This window comes from Wolffia australiana, chromosome 19 (genome assembly GCF_029677425.1).
Source record: "Wolffia australiana isolate 7733 chromosome 19, ASM2967742v1".
Taxonomy (NCBI): Eukaryota; Viridiplantae; Streptophyta; class Magnoliopsida; order Alismatales; family Araceae; genus Wolffia; species Wolffia australiana.
The window spans coordinates 8,930,001-8,950,000 of record NC_135853.1 but is presented as its reverse complement, the minus strand read 5'-3'; the positions used below and the strand labels follow the sequence as shown (position 1 = coordinate 8,950,000).

Sequence of the window (20,000 nt, the reverse complement as noted above, 5' to 3'; positions counted from 1 at the left end):
AATTAATACTCTATTGTACGTCCCACGGCCGTACACTAGGAAACACTGCACTGTTGGTCCTGGAATGTGCCGATTCTAGTGCGGTTTAGTAAAGTCGATACAAGAAATTGAAGCTGGTTGTGCTCAGGCCGATCTAAGTTAAGCGACGCGAGAGTTTGGCGCGAAGGATTTGCAAAATGTTAAATGTTTTCAGTAAAACTTTGAAGACGATTTGTGAACTAGAACGGAAAGAATCATTCTCTTCATGGGCGTCAAACTGAGTCGATGATGCAAACCATAAAATGCCGTCAGCCAACATGTCAGGGACCGCCAAAACGATGGCCAAAGGATAGTCTAGAGAAGGGCAGCAATTGACGACTTTGTTACGACAGAAATGGAAGACTAAGAGGCGCACGCCCGTGATTCTGGTATCTCCTTTTCTCCACTCCGCATCCATTTGTAGTGGGAAAATACGTCACGGCAGAACCGGGACGCTCGGCGGGTGGGAGAACAAGCGTCTCTTCCATAGTGCCCTCAAAGAAACACATGTATTTGGGAACATTCCGCTCCTTCAAGCAAAACAAGGCACATCTGCATCGCGAGTCGGACGTGCTTAAATAACGAACCCTAAGATGAGGGTTACTTTGGTCTTGGGAGAGGACGACGGGGAGCAAAGCAGGAAAGAAGATTTGGAGTCCCTTATTTCCAGATGTCATGACGTGTGAGTTTCGGTCCCATTACGTTGACTTGAAAGGTAGGAAACATGAACTGCTGCGCACGCTGCGGAGACGTAATGTAGGTGACAGGGGAAGGCCAGCAAGAGGCTTACAAAAGGGCCGTGCACGTTCTTAAAGACCCATCCCCCGTCCGCCGGATAGGAGTAAGGAATTAAACGACGGCAAGGCGGGCAGTGATATGCCCAGCGCCCATGAGCGGAGGGTACATTTTCCCACGTGCCCGTGAACCGATGTAATAAGATGAGACACAGCGAGACGTCGCACGCGTCTATAACACGATGCGCGTCGAAGACACGGTACGCGCGTCTAAAACACGATAGCAAGAATTCCTTTGGGAGGAGTTGGTGCAGGCGCAGAGCTCTCTGCCCGGTGGGGGCCGGGAGTCCAGAATTCACCCAGCCTCTAGAAACAGAAGAGATCCCGCCGGAGGGCAGTGGGTACGAGTAAAGAAACGGCCCGACTAACAAAAAAAAGAGATTCTGAATCGTCCTCCATTTATTGGATCGCGATGGCGTTGAGAACAGGAAAAAATAACGAATGCAGCACCGCAGGGCGCTTCTTTAGATCTGCTGTTCACAGGCTGTTGACGACGGAGCACTTGACCCTGATCTCGCCTTGGTTGCCGGTGAGGACGTCGATGGCGCCCATGCGCACCATGGCGTCGGGCGTACTTCTTGGCCCAGAGGTTGGGCTTCTGGCGAAGGAGTTCACCAGGTTTGCCGTAGGGAGCTGGTCCAGAGGGTCTGGTCGGAGATGAGCACCCCTTCCCGCCTTGAGGTTCCTGTAGTACTGCACGCCCAGGAGGTTGGGCGTGGCCCCGCCCCGCGGCACCGCGGTGGGGTCCCGCCCCGGAGGCGGGCAGCGTCTCTTGAGGTACTCGGCGAGGCCGGCGTCCATGGAGGGATCCTGCGGGTGGGTGGCGTTGAAGGCGTAGAGCCTGCGAGAGAAGGTGGGGCAGTGGGCGATGCCCAGGGAGTGGGCTCCGGAGAGCACCACCATGTCTTCCAGCGACATTCCCTTCTTTCGAAAGTCCTCGCCGAGGACCGCGGCGCCTGCGAATGGGGATGGGAGCACATCGGCCTCAGCCTTGAGTGAGATCCTGCCGTCGCGCCGTCCGGCGGGGACCTTGTAGCGGATGCCGCCGGTGAACTCGGAAGCGTCGCGCGCGGCGAAGGCGAGGACGTCGGCGCAGGACACAGTTTGGGGGCACTGAGACTCCAGCAGGGCCTTGGCTTCGTTGATGGCTTCGAATCCCCGGAGGCTGTTCAGGTTCGCGATGTTCATCTGCTCGGATTCACTGCCCTCGAGAAGGACGGAGGCGTCGCATCCCTGTGCACAGGAGAACAAACGATGAGCACCGGAGGATAAGGGGCCTGCCGGAGAGAGAAATACAAGCCTACTCCTTGTACGTGAGGGAGGCGAGTTCTATTCTGCCAGGCAAGGACACTTACCCTGACGAAGCAGTCGTGGAAGTGCAGCCTTATGAGACCCGCCCCGATGCCCGGGTTGGCGGCCACAGCCGGCCCGACAACGTTCCTCACGATGCGCTCCGCCTGCGGGCAGCTCCTCCGGTAGAAGCCCGCCTTGAGGGCGTGGCGGCGACCAGAGACAAAGAATGAACAGCCAGTACGAAAGCGACGAACAAAACGCCTGGCGTGGTTCGCGACATTTCTAAAGCCAGGTTCTTGCCCGGAACTCTTTTGATAGGCTGCTATCTGAAAGGAGTTCCAACCTAAGAGATGCTATTGCGATATTGGATTGGCCACTCTGGACCTTTTTATAGATCGGTAAGCGTTCTTCGTCCGGGCTTGCAAGGTTGACGGCGTCTACTGTGAGCCGCGTTTCGTCCGTTGCTTTACGTCTGTTGACCCGTAATCATACCAACCGTGGAGTCGTCCGTGGGTCGCATACGCAGAAGGTCTTGGCGTTGAGGCTGAAGAGCAGCGAGGTCAACACGCGCAATCGGCGATGGGCGCTGGATCACGTCTCTGTGCGATGCGGGGGCGCCCGCGTGAGTGGGTTGGTGTATATCGGGATGCATCTTCCTCGCTCCGTCTCCCAGTCGTTGGCTGTTCAGCCTTGGCTCGCTCTCTGTAGCTGTCTTTCTCCTTCGCCGTCATTAGCGCTCTCTCTTTCGCTCCGTTCGATTCTCTCTCTCTCCGGATTCGCTCACTTCCTGGTTAAAAATATTATACGAATCGCAACTACGGCCAACGCCGTCTTCTCACTCCGCCTTGTATTCGAGGCTTCGCTGAACCTCGGAGGCATAGAGAGCGGGAGAGATATCGCAGAAAGGAGGGCAGGCGCGAGAGAGAGACAGCGTGCGAGAAGGAACGGGAAGGAAAGAGCGAGCGAGCAAGGGGGAGAGAGAGAGAGAGAGAGAGAGCGAGCGAGCGAGGGGGAGAGAGAGAGAGAGAGAGAGAGAGAGAGAGAGAGAGAGAGAGAGAGAGAGAGCGAGCGAGCGAGGGGGAGAGAGAGAGAGAGAGCGAGCGAGGGGGAGAGAGAGAGAGAGAGAGAGAGAGAGAGAGAGAGAGAGAGAGAGAGAGAGAGAGAGAGAGAGAGAGAGAGAGAGAGAGAGAGAGAGAGGGAGAGAGAGAGAGAGAGAGAGAGAGCGAGAGGGAGAGAGAGAGAGAGAGAGAGAGAGAGAGAGAGAGAGAGAGAGAGAGAGAGAGAGAGAGAGAGAGAGAGAGAGAGAGAGAGAGAGAGAGAGAGAGAGAGAGAGAGAGAGAGAGAGAGAGAGAGAGAGGGAGAGGCAGAGCGGGAAAGAAAGAAAGGGCCAAAGAGAAACAAGGCGCCGAAGGGAGATAAAGACCGCGCGAAAGAGAGGGAGAATGGAGTGACACAGAGAGAGAGAGCGAGGGAGCCATAGTAGCAGTTGAAAACGAAAGAAGGAGAGACAATGAAACAGAGCGAATGAATTGACTGAGAAAGCGAGATAAAGTGAGAGATGGATATATATAGAGAGAGAGAGCAGACAGAGAGCGGGAGAGAGCTCGACAGGGAGAGGGGGAGAGTCAGAGAGAGAGAGAGAGAGCCGGACACAGAGAGAGAGAGACCAACATAGAGAGAGAGAGAGAGCACGACACAGAGAAAAAGAGAGAGCCCGACAGAGAGAGAAGAGAAGAGAGAGACACACAGCAGGAAAGAGAAGGAGAGGGACGGCGAAAAAGATAAGCGAGGGCGACGGAGGAGAGGGAGCGAGAGATAGAGTGACGGCGAAAGAGATCAGCGAGGGCGAGGAAGGAGAGAGAGCGAGAGATAGAGTGACGGCGAAAGAGATAAGCGAGGGCGACGGAGGAGAGGGAGCGAGAGATAGAGTGACGGCGAAAGAGATCAGCGAGGGCGAGGAAGGAGAGAGAGCGAGAGATAGAGTGACGGCGAAAGAGATCAGCGAGGGCGAGGAAGGAGAGAGAGCGAGAGATAGAGTGACGGCGAAAGAGATCAGCGAGGGCGAGGAAGGAGAGAGAGCGAGAGATAGAGTGACGGCGAAAGAGATCAGCGAGGGCGAGGAAGGAGAGCGAGAGAGAGCGAGAGAGAGACAGAGAGAAAGAGCGAGAGAGAGCGAGAGAGAGCGAGAGAGAGAGAGACAGAGAGAAAGAGCGAGAGAGAGCGAGAGAGAGCGAGAGAGAGAGAGACAGAGAGAAAGAGCGAGAGAGAGCGAGAGAGAGCGAGAGAGAGAGAGACAGAGAGAAAGAGCGAGAGAGAGCGAGCGAGAGAGAGAGAGAGAAAGCGCGAGAGAGAGAGAAAGAGAGAGAGAGAGAGAGAGAAAAGAGAGAAAAGAGAGAGAGAGGAACCAGTAGAAAGATGGCGGAGCGAAAGACAAACACACCAGGAGAAGGAGAGAGCGTAAAAAGGATAGAGAGAGAGAGATGCGAAAGCGAATAATGGAAGAGGGAAGAGAAAGCGGGAGAAGGATCCATAGAGACCGGAACCAATGTGACTGAGAAAAGGAGAAAGAGAGAGATAGAGAGAAAGAGGGCGAGAGCGAGAGATGGAGAGTAGGCGATAGAAAGAAACAGGGAGAGAGGGGGAGAGAGAAAGAGGGAGGGAGAGCGAGAGAAAGGTAGAGAAAGGAGAAGGGTAATAGATGCGGGGAGAGAGATAGAATCAAAGAGAGGGAGAGAAGGGAAGAGAGAAAGAGGGAATGGTAGAGAGACAGAAACGGGGATAATCAGATAGGAGAGAAGGAAATTGGAGGGACAGAGTATCGGGCAGAAGCAAGTTCCAAGGAATTTGATAGACACGTGCAATAATTCTACATGATAACCGTTTTCTTGAATCCCCATGGAGATTCAGAATGGACGACTTGGCAAGAAGAGAAGCCTGTGTTCCTTGGCAGCCCCTGACTCATAATCCTTAGTCAGACTCTTTGGTATCTTCTTCTGGTAGTCCCGTGGTTCGTATTATTGCACAACCTTGTTTCAATTTTCTTGACCAAACTGGGCGAAGGTAGATAAAGGGGCGCATAAATGAAAACTTCTAAGGATACAAAACCGAGAGTTTAATGTTCGGGTCCGTCGGAGCCGGGTTGCTCAGCCGACGGAGGCTTTGAGGACACTGCGAGAACGAGATAAGAGAGAGAGACATGATGATTCATTTTATCCCAAAGTTTTCCCGAGATATTTTGTGGCGGATGAATTAGGATCTACTCTTTTAACTTATGTGGTGCTTTCTAGAGGCCTGCCACCAATAGTTTATTTAGGCGAGCCGCAGCCGGGGTGTGCTTCGCCCGATTCAAAATGGGCGGGGCAGATGGAACTGATTTCCCATCCACGTAAATATCTTCATCAAGTGTCGGATACGAGCTCGCGGAGGGATGTCCTTAAATCGACTGCAGTGGTGTACCATCCATGGAGGCATGCTCTGTATAAGTTGATCAAGTGTCAGTCTCCTCTGTCCATGTCTGCCGACTGTTCAGGAAAGGAGAGGATCCATGTTGGATTTGTGCTCTCTTTGGTCAACCCCTTTATCTACCTTCTCCTAGTCTTTGTCGGCTTCTCGTTGCCAGTAACACTGTTGTTCCAATAAACTTTATCAATTCTTCATGGAATTCATTGGGACGGATTTTCAGTTGAAAGGAAGTGACTTACATCAGGATTTCACTCACGCGGAAAGAGTTTAGCCTGGATTATACTTCGTAAACATAACTCCGAATCAGCGCGTAGGTCCGGGAATTTCTCCGGGCGCCGCTAACACGGCAGTTATCCGTGTTATTTTTCCGGTATAAATGTACCGAATTAATACTCTATTGTACGTCCCACGGCCGTACACTAGGAAACACTGCACTGTTGGTCCTGGAATGTGCCGATTCTAGTGCGGTTTAGTAAAGTCGATACAAGAAATTGAAGCTGGTTGTGCTCAGGCCGATCTAAGTTAAGCGACGCGAGAGTTTGGCGCGAAGGATTTGCAAAATGTTAAATGTTTTCAGTAAAACTTTGAAGACGATTTGTGAACTAGAACGGAAAGAATCATTCTCTTCATGGGCGTCAAACTGAGTCGATGATGAAACCCATAAAACGCCGTCAGCCAACATGTCAGGGACCGCCAAAACGATGGCCAAAGGATAGTCTAGAGAAGGGCAGCAATTGACGACTTTGTTACGACAGAAATGGAAGACTAAGAGGCGCACGCCCGTGATTCTGGTATCTCCTTTTCTCCACTCCGCATCCATTTGTAGTGGGAAAATACGTCACGGCAGAACCGGGACGCTCGGCGGGTGGGAGAACAAGCGTCTCTTCCATAGTGCCCTCCAAGAAACACATGTATTTGGGGGGGGGGGGGACATTCCGCTCCTTCAAGCAAAACAAGGCACATCTGCATCGCGAGTCGGACGTGCTTAAATAACGAACCCTAAGATGAGGGTTACTTTGGTCTTGGGAGAGGACGACGGGGAGCAAAGCAGGAAAGAAGATTTGGAGTCCCTTATTTCCAGATGTCATGACGTGTGAGTTTCGGTCCCATTACGTTGACTTGAAAGGTAGGAAACATGAACTGCTGCGCACGCGCTGCGGAGCCGTAATGTAGGTGACAGGGGAAGGCCAGCAAGAGGCTTACAAAAGGCCGTGCACGTTCTTAAAGACCCATCCCCGTCCGCCGGATAGGAGTAAGGAATTAAACGACGGCAAGGCGGGCAGTGATATGCCCAGCGCCCATGAGCGGGAGGGTACATTTTCCACGTGCCCGTGAACCGATGTAATAAGATGAGACACAGCGAGACGTCGCACGCGTCTATAACACGATGCGCGCCGAAGACACGGTACGCGTCTAAAACACGATAGCAAGAATTCCTTTGGGAGGAGTTGGTGCAGGCGCAGAGCTCCCCTGCCCGGTGGGGGCCGGGGAGTCCAGAATTCACCCAGCCCTCTAGAAACAGAAGAGATCCCGCCGGAGGGCAGTGGGTACGAGTAAAGAAACGGCCCGACTAACAAAAAAAAGAGATTCTGAATCGTCCTCCATTTATTGGATCGCGATGGCGTTGAGAACAGGAAAAAATAACGAATGCAGCACCGCAGGGCGCTTCTTTAGATCTGCTGTTCACAGGCTGTTGACGACGGAGCACTTGACCCTGATCTCGCCTTGGTTGCCGGTGAGGACGTCGATGGCGCCCATGCGCACCATGGCGTCGGCGTACTTCTTGGCCCAGAGGTTGGGCTTCTGGGCGAAGGAGTTCACCAGGTTTGCCGTAAGGGAGCTGGTCCAGAGGGTCTGGTCGGAGATGAGCACCCCCTTCCCCGCCTTGAGGTTCCTGTAGTACTGCACGTCCAGGAGGTTGGGCGTGGCCACGTCCAGCGGCACCGCGGTGGGGTCCCGCCCCGGAGGCGGGCAGCGTCTCTTGAGGTACTCGGCGAGGCCGGCGTCCATGGAGGGATCCTGCGGGTGGGTGGCGTTGAAGGCGTAGAGCCTGCGAGAGAAGGTGGGGCAGTGGGCGATGCCCAGGGAGCGGGCTCGCGAGGGCGCCACCATGTCTTCCCGCGACATTCCTTCTTTCAAAGTCCTCGCCGAGGACCGCGCGCCTGCGAATGGGGATGGGAGCACATCGGCCTCAGCCTTGAGTGAGATCCTGCCGTCGCGCCGTCCGGCGGGGACCTTGTAGCGGATGCCGCCGGTGAACTCGGAAGCGTCGCGCGCGGCGAAGGCGAGGACGTCGGCGCAGGACACAGTTTGGGGGCACTGAGACTCCAGCAGGGCCTTGGCTTCGTTGATGGCTTCGAATCCCCGGAGGCTGTTCAGGTTCGCGATGTTCATCTGCTCGGATTCACTGCCCTCGAGAAGGACGGAGGCGTCGCATCCCTGTGCACAGGAGAACAAACGATGAGCACCGGAGGATAAGGGGCCTGCCGGAGAGAAATACAAGCCTACTCCTTGTACGTGAGGGAGGCGAGTTCTATTCTGCCAGGCAAGGACACTTACCCTGACGGCAGTCGTGGAAGTGCAGCCTTATGAGACCCGCCCGATGCCCGGTTGGCGGCCACAGCCGGCCCGACAACGTTCCTCACGATGCGCTCCGCCTGCGGGCAGCTCCTCCGGTAGAAGCCCGCCTTGAGGGGGTGCGTGGCGGCGACCAGAGACAAAGAATGAACAGCCAGTACGAAAGCGACGAACAAAACGCCTGGCGTGGTTCGCGACATTTCTAAAGCCAGGTTCTTGCCCGGAACTCTTTTGATAGGCTGCTATCTGAAAGGAGTTCCAACCTAAGAGATGCTATTGCGATATTGGATTGGCCACTCTGGACCTTTTTATAGATCGGTAAGCGTTCTTCGTCCGGGGCTTGCAAGGTTGACGGCGTCTACTGTGAGCCGCGTTTCGTCCGTTGCTTTACGTCTGTTGACCCGTAATCATACCAACCGTGGAGTCGTCCGTGGGTCGCATACGCAGAAGGTCTTGGCGTTGAGGCTGAAGAGCAGCGAGGTCAACACGCGCAATCGGCGATGGGCGCTGGATCACGTCTCTGTGCGATGCGGGGGCGCCCGCGTGAGTGGGTTGGTGTATATCGGGATGCATCTTCCTCGCCCGTCTCCCAGTCGTTGGCTGTCTGTCCTGGCTCGCTCTCTGTAGCTGTCTTTCTCCTTCGCCGTCATTAGCGCTCTCTTTCGCTCCGTCCGATTCTCTCTCTCTCTCCGGATTCGCTCACTTCCTGGTTAAAAATATTATACGAATCGCAACTACGGCCAACGCCGTCTTCTCACTCCGCCTTGTATTCGAGGCTTCGCTGAACCTCGGAGGCATAGAGAGCGGAGAGATATCGCAGAAAGGAGGGCAGGCGCGAGAGAGAGACAGCGTAGAAGGAACGGGAAAGAAAGAGCGAGCGAGCGAGGCGGAGAGAGAGAGAGAGAGAGAGAGCGAGCGAGCGAGGGGGAGAGAGAGAGAGAGAGAGAGCGAGCGAGCGAGAGGGAGAGAGAGAGAGAGAGAGAGCGAGGGGGAGGGAGAGAGAGAGAGAGAGAGAGAGCGCGGGAGCGAGAGAGAGAGAGAGAGAGAGAGCGAGCGAGAGAGCGAGAGAGAGAGGGCGAGAGAAAAAGAGGGAGAGAGAGAGAGAGCGAGCGCGAGAAGGAGCGAGAGAGAGGGAGAGAGAGAGAGAGAAAGGGCGAGAGAGAGAGAGAGAGAGAGAGAGAGAGAGAGAGAGAGAGAGAGAGAGAGAGAGAGAGAGAGAGAGAGAGAGAGAGAGAGAGAGAGAGAGAGAGAGAGAGAGAGAGAGAGAGAGAGAGAGGGAGGGAGAGAGGGAGAGAGAGAAAGGGCGAAAGAGAAACAAGGCGCCGAAGGGAGATAAAGACCAAAAGGAAAGAGAGGAGAATGGAGTGACACAGAGAGAGAGAGCGAGGGAGCCATAGTAGCAGTTGAAAACGAAAGAAGGAGAGACAATGAAACAGAGCGAATGAATTGACTGAGAAAGCGAGATAAAGTGAGAGAGGGATATATATAGAGAGAGAGAGCAGACAGAGAGCGGAGAGAGCCTGACAGGGAGAGAGGGAGAGTCAGAGAGAGAGAGAGAGAGCCAGACACAGAGAGAGAGAGACCAACATAGAGAGAGAGAGAGAGCACGCGACAGAGAAAGAGAGAGAGCCCGACAGAGAGAGAAGAGAAGAGAGAGACACACAGCAGGAAAGAGAAGGAGAGGGACGGCGAAAAGATAAGCGAGGGCGACGGAGGAGAGGAGCGAGAGATAGAGTGACGGCGAAAGAGATCAGCGAGGGCGAGGAAGGAGAGAGAGCGAGAGATAGAGTGACGGCGAAAAAGATAAGCGAGGGCGACGGAGGAGAGGGAGCGAGAGATAGAGTGACGGCGAAAGAGATCAGCGAGGGCGAGGAAGGAGAGAGAGCGAGAGATAGAGTGACGGCGAAAGAGATCAGCGAGGGCGAGGAAGGAGAGAGAGCGAGAGAGAGAGAGACGGCGAGAGAGAGCAGCGAGGGGGGGGAGGGAGAGAGAGAGAGAGAGAGAGTGAGGGCGAAAGAGAACAGCGAGGGCGAGGAAGGAGAGCGAGAGAGAGCGAGAGAGAGACAGAGAGAAAGAGCGAGAGAGAGCGAGAGAGAGCGAGAGAGAGAGAGACAGAGAGAAAGAGCGAGAGAGAGCGAGAGAGAGCGAGAGAGAGAGAGACAGAGAGAAAGAGCGAGAGAGAGCGAGCGAGAGAGAGAGAGAGAAAGCGCGAGAGAGAGAGAGAGAGAGAGAGAGAGAGAGAGAAAGAGAGAAAAGAGAGAGAGAGGAACCAGTAGAAAGATGGCGGAGCGAAAGACAAACACACCAGGAGAAGGAGAGAGCGTAAAAAGGATAGAGAGAGAGAGATGCGAAAGCGAATAATGGAAGAGGGAAGAGAAAGCGGGAGAAGGATCCATAGAGACCGGAACCAATGTGACTGAGAAAAGGAGAAAGAGAGAGATAGAGAGAAAGAGGGCGAGAGCGAGAGATGGAGAGTAGGCGATAGAAAGAAACAGGGAGAGAGGGGGAGAGAGAAAGAGGGAGGGAGAGCGAGAGAAAGGTAGAGAAAGGAGAAGGGTAATAGATGCGGGGAGAGAGATAGAATCAAAGAGAGGGAGAGAAGGGAAGAGAGAAAGAGGGAATGGTAGAGAGACAGAAACGGGGATAATCAGATAGGAGAGAAGGAAATTGGAGGGACAGAGTATCGGGCAGAAGCAAGTTCCAAGGAATTTGATAGACACGTGCAATAATTCTACATGATAACCGTTTTCTTGAATCCCCATGGAGATTCAGAATGGACGACTTGGCAAGAAGAGAAGCCTGTGTTCCTTGGCAGCCCCTGACTCATAATCCTTAGTCAGACTCTTTGGTATCTTCTTCTGGTAGTCCCGTGGTTCGTATTATTGCACAACCTTGTTTCAATTTTCTTGACCAAACTGGGCGAAGGTAGATAAAGGGGCGCATAAATGAAAACTTCTAAGGATACAAAACCGAGAGTTTAATGTTCGGGTCCGTCGGAGCCGGGTTGCTCAGCCGACGGAGGCTTTGAGGACACTGCGAGAACGAGATAAGAGAGAGAGACATGATGATTCATTTTATCCCAAAGTTTTCCCGAGATATTTTGTGGCGGATGAATTAGGATCTACTCTTTTAACTTATGTGGTGCTTTCTAGAGGCCTGCCACCAATAGTTTATTTAGGCGAGCCGCAGCCCGGGGGTGTGCTTCGCCCGATTCAAAATGGGCGGGGCAGATGGAACTGATTTCATCCACGTAAATATCTTCATCAAGTGTCGGATACGAGCTCGCGGAGGGATGTCCTTAAATCGACTGCAGTGGTGTACCATCCATGGAGGCATGCTCTGTATAAGTTGATCAAGTGTCAGTCTCCTCTGTCCATGTCTGCCGACTGTTCAGGAAAGGAGAGGATCCATGTTGGATTTGTGCTCTCTTTGGTCAACCCCTTTATCTACCTTCTCCTAGTCTTTGTCGGCTTCTCGTTGCCAGTAACACTGTTGTTCCAATAAACTTTATCAATTCTTCATGGAATTCATTGGGACGGATTTTCAGTTGAAAGGAAGTGACTTACATCAGGATTTCACTCACGCGGAAAGAGTTTAGCCTGGATTATACTTCGTAAACATAACTCCGAATCAGCGCGTAGGTCCGGGAATTTCTCCGGGCGCCGCTAACACGGCAGTTATCCGGGTTATTTTTCCGGTATAAATGTACCGAATTAATACTCTATTGTACGTCCCACGGCCGTACACTAGGAAACACTGCACTGTTGGTCCTGGAATGTGCCGATTCTAGTGCGGTTTAGTAAAGTCGATACAAGAAATTGAAGCTGGTTGTGCTCAGGCCGATCTAAGTTAAGCGACGCGAGAGTTTGGCGCGAAGGATTTGCAAAATGTTAAATGTTTTCAGTAAAACTTTGAAGACGATTTGTGAACTAGAACGGAAAGAATCATTCTCTTCATGGGCGTCAAACTGAGTCGATGATGAAACCCATAAAACGCCGTCAGCCAACATGTCAGGGACCGCCAAAACGATGGCCAAAGGATAGTCTAGAGAAGGGCAGCAATTGACGACTTTGTTACGACAGAAATGGAAGACTAAGAGGCGCACGCCCGTGATTCTGGTATCTCCTTTTCTCCACTCCGCATCCATTTGTAGTGGGAAAATACGTCACGGCAGAACCGGGACGCTCGGCGGGTGGGAGAACAAGCGTCTCTTCCATAGTGCCCTCCAAGAAACACATGTATTTGGGGGGGGGGGGGGGGCATTCCGCTCCTTCAAGCAAAACAAGGCACATCTGCATCGCGAGTCGGACGTGCTTAAATAACGAACCCTAAGATGAGGGTTACTTTGGTCTTGGGAGAGGACGACGGGGAGCAAAGCAGGAAAGAAGATTTGGAGTCCCTTATTTCCAGATGTCATGACGTGTGAGTTTCGGTCCCATTACGTTGACTTGAAAGGTAGGAAACATGAACTGCTGCGCACGCGCTGCGGAGCCGTAATGTAGGTGACAGGGGAAGGCCAGCAAGAGGCTTACAAAAGGGCCGTGCACGTTCTTAAAGACCCATCCCCCGTCCGCCGGATAGGAGTAAGGAATTAAACGACGGCAAGGCGGGCAGTGATATGCCCAGCGCCCATGAGCGGGAGGGTACATTTTCCCACGTGCCCGTGAACCGATGTAATAAGATGAGACACAGCGAGACGTCGCACGCGTCTATAACACGATGCGCGTCGAAGACACGGTACGCGTCTAAAACACGATAGCAAGAATTCCTTTGGGAGGAGTTGGTGCAGGCGCAGAGCTCCCCTGCCCGGTGGGGGCCGGGGAGTCCAGAATTCACCCAGCCCTCTAGAAACAGAAGAGATCCCGCCGGAGGGCAGTGGGTACGAGTAAAGAAACGGCCCGACTAACAAAAAAAAGAGATTCTGAATCGTCCTCCATTTATTGGATCGCGATGGCGTTGAGAACAGGAAAAATAACGAATGCAGCACCGCAGGCGCTTCTTTAGATCTGCTGTTCACAGGCTGTTGACGACGTAGCACTTGACCCTGATCTCGCCTTGGTTGCCGGTGAGGACGCCGATGGCGCCCATGCGCACCATGGCGTCGGCGTACTTCTTGGCCCAGAGGTTGGGCTTCTGGGCGAAGGAGTTCACCAGGTTTGCCGTAAGGGAGCTGGTCCAGAGGGTCTGGTCGGAGATGAGCACCCCCTTCCCCGCCTTGAGGTTCCTGTAGTACTGCACGTCCAGGAGGTTGGGCGTGGCCACGTCCAGCGGCACTGGTGGGGTCCCGCCCCGAGGCGGGCAGCGCTCTTGAGGTACTCGGCGAGGCCGGCCCATGGAGGGATCCTGCGGGTGGGTGGCGTTGAAGGCGAGAGCCCTGCGAGAGAAGGTGGGGCAGTGGGCGATGCCCAGGGAGTGGGCTCCGGAGAGCACCACCATGTCTTCCAGCGACATTCCCTTCTTTCGAAAGTCCTCGCCGAGGACCGCGGCGCCTGCGAATGGGGATGGGAGCACATCGGCCTCAGCCTTGAGTGAGATCCTGCCGTCGCGCCGTCCGGCGGGGACCTTGTAGCGGATGCCGCCGTGAACTCGAAGCGCGCGCGGCGAAGGCGAGGACGTCGGCGCAGGACACAGTTTGGGGGCACTGAGACTCCAGCAGGGCCTTGGCTTCGTTGATGGCTTCGAATCCCCGGAGGCTGTTCAGGTTCGCGATGTTCATCTGCTCGGATTCACTGCCCTCGAGAAGGACGGAGGCGTCGCATCCCTGTGCACAGGAGAACAAACGATGAGCACCGGAGGATAAGGGGCCTGCCGGAGAGAGAAATACAAGCCTACTCCTTGTACGTGAGGGAGGCGAGTTCTATTCTGCCAGGCAAGGACACTTACCCTGACGAAGCAGTCGTGGAAGTGCAGCCTTATGAGACCCGCCCCGATGCCCGGGTTGGCGGCCACAGCCGGCCCGACAACGTTCCTCACGATGCGCTCCGCCTGCGGGCAGCTCCTCCGGTAGAAGCCCGCCTTGAGGGTGCGTGGCGGCGACCAGAGACAAAGAATGAACAGCCAGTACGAAAGCGACGAACAAAACGCCTGGCGTGGTTCGCGACATTTCTAAAGCCAGGTTCTTGCCCGGAACTCTTTTGATAGGCTGCTATCTGAAAGGAGTTCCAACCTAAGAGATGCTATTGCGATATTGGATTGGCCACTCTGGACCTTTTTATAGATCGGTAAGCGTTCTTCGTCCCGGGCTTGCAAGGTTGACGGCGTCTACTGTGAGCCGCGTTTCGTCCGTTGCTTTACGTCTGTTGACCCGTAATCATACCAACCGTGGAGTCGTCCGTGGGTCGCATACGCAGAAGGTCTTGGCGTTGAGGCTGAAGAGCAGCGAGGTCAACACGCGCAATCGGCGATGGGCGCTGGATCACGTCTCTGTGCGATGCGGGGGCGCCCGCGTGAGTGGGTTGGTGTATATCGGGATGCATCTTCCTCGCTCCGTCTCCCAGTCGTTGGCTGTCTGTCCTTGGCTCGCTCTCTGTAGCTGTCTTTCTCCTTCGCCGTCATTAGCGCTCTCTCTTTCGCTCCGTCCGATTCTCTCTCTCTCTCCGGATTCGCTCACTTCCTGGTTAAAAATATTATACGAATCGCAACTACGGCCAACGCCGTCTTCTCACTCCGCCTTGTATTCGAGGCTTCGCTGAACCTCGGAGGCATAGAGAGCGGGAGAGATATCGCAGAAAGGAGGGCAGGCGCGAGAGAGAGACAGCGTGCGAGAAGGAACGGGAAGGAAAGAGCGAGCGAGCAAGGGGGAGAGAGAGAGAGAGAGAGAGAGAGAGAGAGAGAGAGAGAGAGAGAGAGAGAGAGAGAGAGAGAGAGAGAGAGAGAGAGAGAGAGAGCGAGCGAGGGGGAGAGAGAGAGAGAGAGCGAGCGAGCGAGGGGGAGAGAGAGAGAGAGAGAGCGAGAGAGAGAGAGAGAGAGAGAGAGAGAGAGAGAGAGAGAGAGAGAGAGAGAGAGAGAGAGAGAGAGAGAGAGAGAGAGAGAGCGAGAGAGAGAGAGAGAGAGAGAGAGAGAGAGAGAGAGAGAGAGAGAGAGAGAGAGAGAGAGAGAGAGAGAGAGAGAGAGAGAGAGAGAGAGAGAGAGAGAGAGAGAGAGAGAGAGAGAGAGAGAGAGAGGGAGAGGCAGAGCGGGAAAGAAAGAAAGGGCCAAAGAGAAACAAGGCGCCGAAGGGAGATAAAGACCGCGCGAAAGAGAGGGAGAATGGAGTGACACAGAGAGAGAGAGCGAGGGAGCCATAGTAGCAGTTGAAAACGAAAGAAGGAGAGACAATGAAACAGAGCGAATGAATTGACTGAGAAAGCGAGATAAAGTGAGAGATGGATATATATAGAGAGAGAGAGCAGACAGAGAGCGGGAGAGAGCTCGACAGGGAGAGGGGGAGAGTCAGAGAGAGAGAGAGAGCCGGACACAGAGAGAGAGAGACCAACATAGAGAGAGAGAGAGAGCACGACACAGAGAAAAAGAGAGAGCCCGACAGAGAGAGAAGAGAAGAGAGAGACACACAGCAGGAAAGAGAAGGAGAGGGACGGCGAAAAAGATAAGCGAGGGCGACGGAGGAGAGGGAGCGAGAGATAGAGTGACGGCGAAAGAGATCAGCGAGGGCGAGGAAGGAGAGAGAGCGAGAGATAGAGTGACGGCGAAAAAGATAAGCGAGGGCGACGGAGGAGAGGGAGCGAGAGATAGAGTGACGGCGAAAGAGATCAGCGAGGGCGAGGAAGGAGAGAGAGCGAGAGATAGAGTGACGGCGAAAGAGATCAGCGAGGGCGAGGAAGGAGAGAGAGCGAGAGATAGAGTGACGGCGAAAGAGATCAGCGAGGGCGAGGAAGGAGAGAGAGCGAGAGATAGAGAGACATGAAAGAGATCAGCGAGGAGGAGAAGGAGAGAGAGAGAGAGAGAGAGAGAGAAAGAGAGAAAGAGAGAGAGAGAGAGAGAGAGAGAGAGAGAGAGAGAGACAGAGAGAAAGAGCGAGAGAGAGCGAGAGAGAGCGAGAGAGAGAGAGACAGAGAGAAAGAGCGAGAGAGAGCGAGAGAGAGCGAGAGAGAGAGAGACAGAGAGAAAGAGCGAGAGAGAGCGAGAGAGAGAGAGAGAGAGAAGGCGCGGGAGAGAGAGAGAGGGAGAGAGGGAGAGAGAGAGAAAAGAGAAAAGAGAGAGAGAGGAACCAGTAGAAAGATGGCGGAGCGAAAGACAAACACACCAGGAGAAGGAGAGAGCGTAAAAGGATAGAGAGAGAGAGATGCGAAAGCGAATAATGGAAGAGGGAAGAGAAAGCGGGAGAAGGATCCATAGAGACCGGAACCAATGTGACTGAGAAAAGGAGAAAGAGAGAGATAGAGAGAAAGAGGGCGAGAGCGAGAGATGGAGAGTAGGCGATAGAAAGAAACAGGGAGAGAGGGGGAGAGAGAAAGAGGGAGGGAGAGCGAGAGAAAGGTAGAGAAAGGAGAAGGGTAATAGATTCGGGGATAGATAGAATCAAAGAGAGGGAGAGAAGGGAAGAGAGAAAGAGGGAATGGTAGAGAGACAGAAACGGGGATAATCAGATAGGAGAGAAGGAAATTGGAGGGACAGAGTATCGGGCAGAAGCAAGTTCCAAGGAATTTGATAGACACGTGCAATAATTCTACATGATAACCGTTTTCTTGAATCCCCATGGAGATTCAGAATGGACGACTTGGCAAGAAGAGAAGCCTGTGTTCCTTGGCAGCCCCTGACTCATAATCCTTAGTCAGACTCTTTGGTATCTTCTTCTGGTAGTCCCGTGGTTCGTATTATTGCACAACCTTGTTTCAATTTTCTTGACCAAACTGGGCGAAGGTAGATAAAGGGGCGCATAAATGAAAACTTCTAAGGATACAAAACCGAGAGTTTAATGTTCGGGTCCGTCGGAGCCGGGTTGCTCAGCCGACGGAGGCTTTGAGGACACTGCGAGAACGAGATAAGAGAGAGAGACATGATGATTCATTTTATCCCAAAGTTTTCCCGAGATATTTTGTGGCGGATGAATTAGGATCTACTCTTTTAACTTATGTGGTGCTTTCTAGAGGCCTGCCACCAATAGTTTATTTAGGCGAGCCGCAGCCCGGGGTGTGCTTCGCCCGATTCAAAATGGGCGGGCAGATGGAACTGATTTCCCATCCACGTAAATATCTTCATCAAGTGTCGGATACGAGCTCGCGGAGGGATGTCCTTAAATCGACTGCAGTGGTGTACCATCCATGGAGGCATGCTCTGTATAAGTTGATCAAGTGTCAGTCTCCTCTGTCCATGTCTGCCGACTGTTCAGGAAAGGAGAGGATCCATGTTGGATTTGTGCTCTCTTTGGTCAACCCCTTTATCTACCTTCTCCTAGTCTTTGTCGGCTTCTCGTTGCCAGTAACACTGTTGTTCCAATAAACTTTATCAATTCTTCATGGAATTCATTGGGACGGATTTTCAGTTGAAAGGAAGTGACTTACATCAGGGATTTCACTCACGCGGAAAGAGTTTAGCCTGGATTATACTTCGTAAACATAACTCCGAATCAGCGCGTAGGTCCGGGAATTTCCTCCGGCGCCGCTAACACGGCAGTTCGCCGGTTTATTTTTCCGGTATAAATGTACCGAATTAATACTCTATTGTACGTCCCACGGCCGTACACTAGGAAACACTGCACTGTTGGTCCTGGAATGTGCCGATTCTAGTGCGGTTTAGTAAAGTCGATACAAGAAATTGAAGCTGGTTGTGCTCAGGCCGATCTAAGTTAAGCGACGCGAGAGTTTGGCGCGAAGGATTTGCAAAATGTTAAATGTTTTCAGTAAAACTTTGAAGACGATTTGTGAACTAGAACGGAAAGAATCATTCTCTTCATGGGCGTCAAACTGAGTCGATGATGAAACCCATAAAACGCCGTCAGCCAACATGTCAGGGACCGCCAAAACGATGGCCAAAGGATAGTCTAGAGAAGGGCAGCAATTGACGACTTTGTTACGACAGAAATGGAAGACTAAGAGGCGCACGCCCGTGATTCTGGTATCTCCTTTCTCCACTCCGCATCCATTTGTAGTGGGAAAATACGTCACGGCAGAACCGGGACGCTCGGCGGGTGGGAGAACAAGCGTCTCTTCCATAGTGCCTCCAAGAAACACATGTATTTGGGGACATTCCGCTCCTTCACAAAACAAGGCACATCTGCATCGCGAGTCGGACGTGCTTAAATAACGAACCCTAAGATGAGGGTTACTTTGGTCTTGGGAGAGGACGACGACGGGGAGCAAAGCAGGAAAGAAGATTTGGAGTCCCTTATTTCCAGATGTCATGACGTGTGAGTTTCGGTCCCATTACGTTGACTTGAAAGGTAGGAAACATGAACTGCTGCGCACGCTGCGGAGCCGTAATGTAGGTGACAGGGGAAGGCCAGCAAGAGGCTTACAAAAGGGCCGTGCACGTTCTTAAAGACCCATCCCCCGTCCGCCGGATAGGAGTAAGGAATTAAACGACGGCAAGGCGGGCAGTGATATGCCCAGCGCCCATGAGCGGGAGGGTACATTTTCCACGTGCCCGTGAACCGATGTAATAAGATGAGACACAGCGAGACGTCGCACGCGTCTATAACACGATGCGCGTCGAAGACACGGTACGCGTCTAAAACACGATAGCAAGAATTCCTTTGGGAGGAGTTGGTGCAGGCGCAGAGCTCCCCTGCCCGGTGGGGGCCGGGGAGTCCAGAATTCACCCAGCCCTCTAGAAACAGAAGAGATCCGCCGGAGGGCAGTGGGTACGAGTAAAGAAACGCCCGACTAACAAAAAAAGAGATTCTGAATCGCCCTCCATTTATTGGATCGCGATGGCGTTGAGAACAGGAAAAATAACGATGCAGCACCGCAGGGCGCTTCTTTAGATCTGCTGTTCACAGGCTGTTGACGACGGAGCACTTGACCCTGATCTCGCCTTTGTTGCCGGTGAGGACGCCGATGGCGCCCATGCGCACCATGGCGTCAGCGCATTTCTTGGCCCAGAGGTTGGGCTTCTGGGCGAAGGAGTTCACCAGGTTTGCCGTAGGAGCTGGTCCAGAGGGTCTGGTCGAGATGAGCACCCCTTCCCGCCTTGAGGTTCCTGTAGTACTGCACGCCCAGGAGGTTGGGCGTGGCCACGCCCAGCGGCACCTGGTGGGGTCCCGCCCGGAGGCGGGCAGCGCCTCTGAGGTACTCGGCGAGGCCGGCGTCCATGGAGGGATCCTGCGGGTGGGTGGCGTTGAAGGCGTAGAGCCTGCGAGAGAAGGTGGGGCAGTGGGCGATGCCCAGGGAGTGGGCTCCGGAGAGCACCACCATGTCTTCCAGCGACATTCCCTTCTTTCGAAAGTCCTCGCCGAGGACCGCGGCGCCTGCGAATGGGGATGGGAGCACATCGGCCTCAGCCTTGAGTGAGATCCTGCCGTCGCGCCGTCCGGCGGGGACCTTGTAGCGGATGCCGCCGGTGAACTCGGAAGCGTCGCGCGCGGCGAAGGCGAGGACGTCGGCGCAGGACACAGTTTGGGGGCACTGAGACTCCAGCAGGGCCTTGGCTTCGTTGATGGCTTCGAATCCCCGGAGGCTGTTCAGGTTCGCGATGTTCATCTGCTCGGATTCACTGCCCTCGAGAAGGACGGAGGCGTCGCATCCCTGTGCACAGGAGAACAAACGATGAGCACCGGAGGATAAGGGGCCTGCCGGAGAGAGAAATACAAGCCTACTCCTTGTACGTGAGGGAGGCGAGTTCTATTCTGCCAGGCAAGGACACTTACCCTGACGAAGCAGTCGTGGAAGTGCAGCCTTATGAGACCCGCCCCGATGCCCG

The 20,000-nt window shown here is 53.9% G+C and overlaps 4 pseudogenes across 3 annotated transcripts in view; all 4 read right to left on the bottom strand.

The window, feature by feature from the left end:
• Positions 1–1,177: 1,177 nt before the first annotated feature.
• Positions 1,178–2,757, bottom strand: LOC144715525 (peroxidase 5 pseudogene; annotated as a pseudogene). The gene is made up of 3 exons (XR_013584650.1): positions 2,602–2,757; positions 2,168–2,431; positions 1,178–2,045 (listed from the first exon to the last, which is right to left on the bottom strand). The product of XR_013584650.1 is annotated as a peroxidase 5 pseudogene (transcript).
• A 4,381-nt stretch (positions 2,758–7,138) lies between these two features.
• Positions 7,139–8,045, bottom strand: LOC144715812 (peroxidase 5 pseudogene; annotated as a pseudogene).
• Positions 8,046–13,047: 5,002 nt separating this feature from the next.
• On the bottom strand, positions 13,048–14,349 carry LOC144715753 (peroxidase 5 pseudogene; annotated as a pseudogene). The gene is made up of 2 exons (XR_013584732.1): positions 14,028–14,349; positions 13,048–13,905 (listed from the first exon to the last, which is right to left on the bottom strand). The product of XR_013584732.1 is annotated as a peroxidase 5 pseudogene (transcript).
• A 4,813-nt stretch (positions 14,350–19,162) lies between these two features.
• The window catches only part of LOC144715524 (peroxidase 5 pseudogene), a 1,092-nt pseudogene continuing 254 nt past the window's right edge, over positions 19,163–20,000 (bottom strand). The window contains exons 1-2 of the transcript XR_013584649.1: positions 19,948–20,000; positions 19,163–19,825 (exon numbers count right to left, since the gene is read on the bottom strand). The exon at positions 19,948–20,000 is cut by the window's right edge and continues 254 nt beyond it. The product of XR_013584649.1 is annotated as a peroxidase 5 pseudogene (transcript). The remainder of the gene's footprint in view (positions 19,826–19,947) is intronic.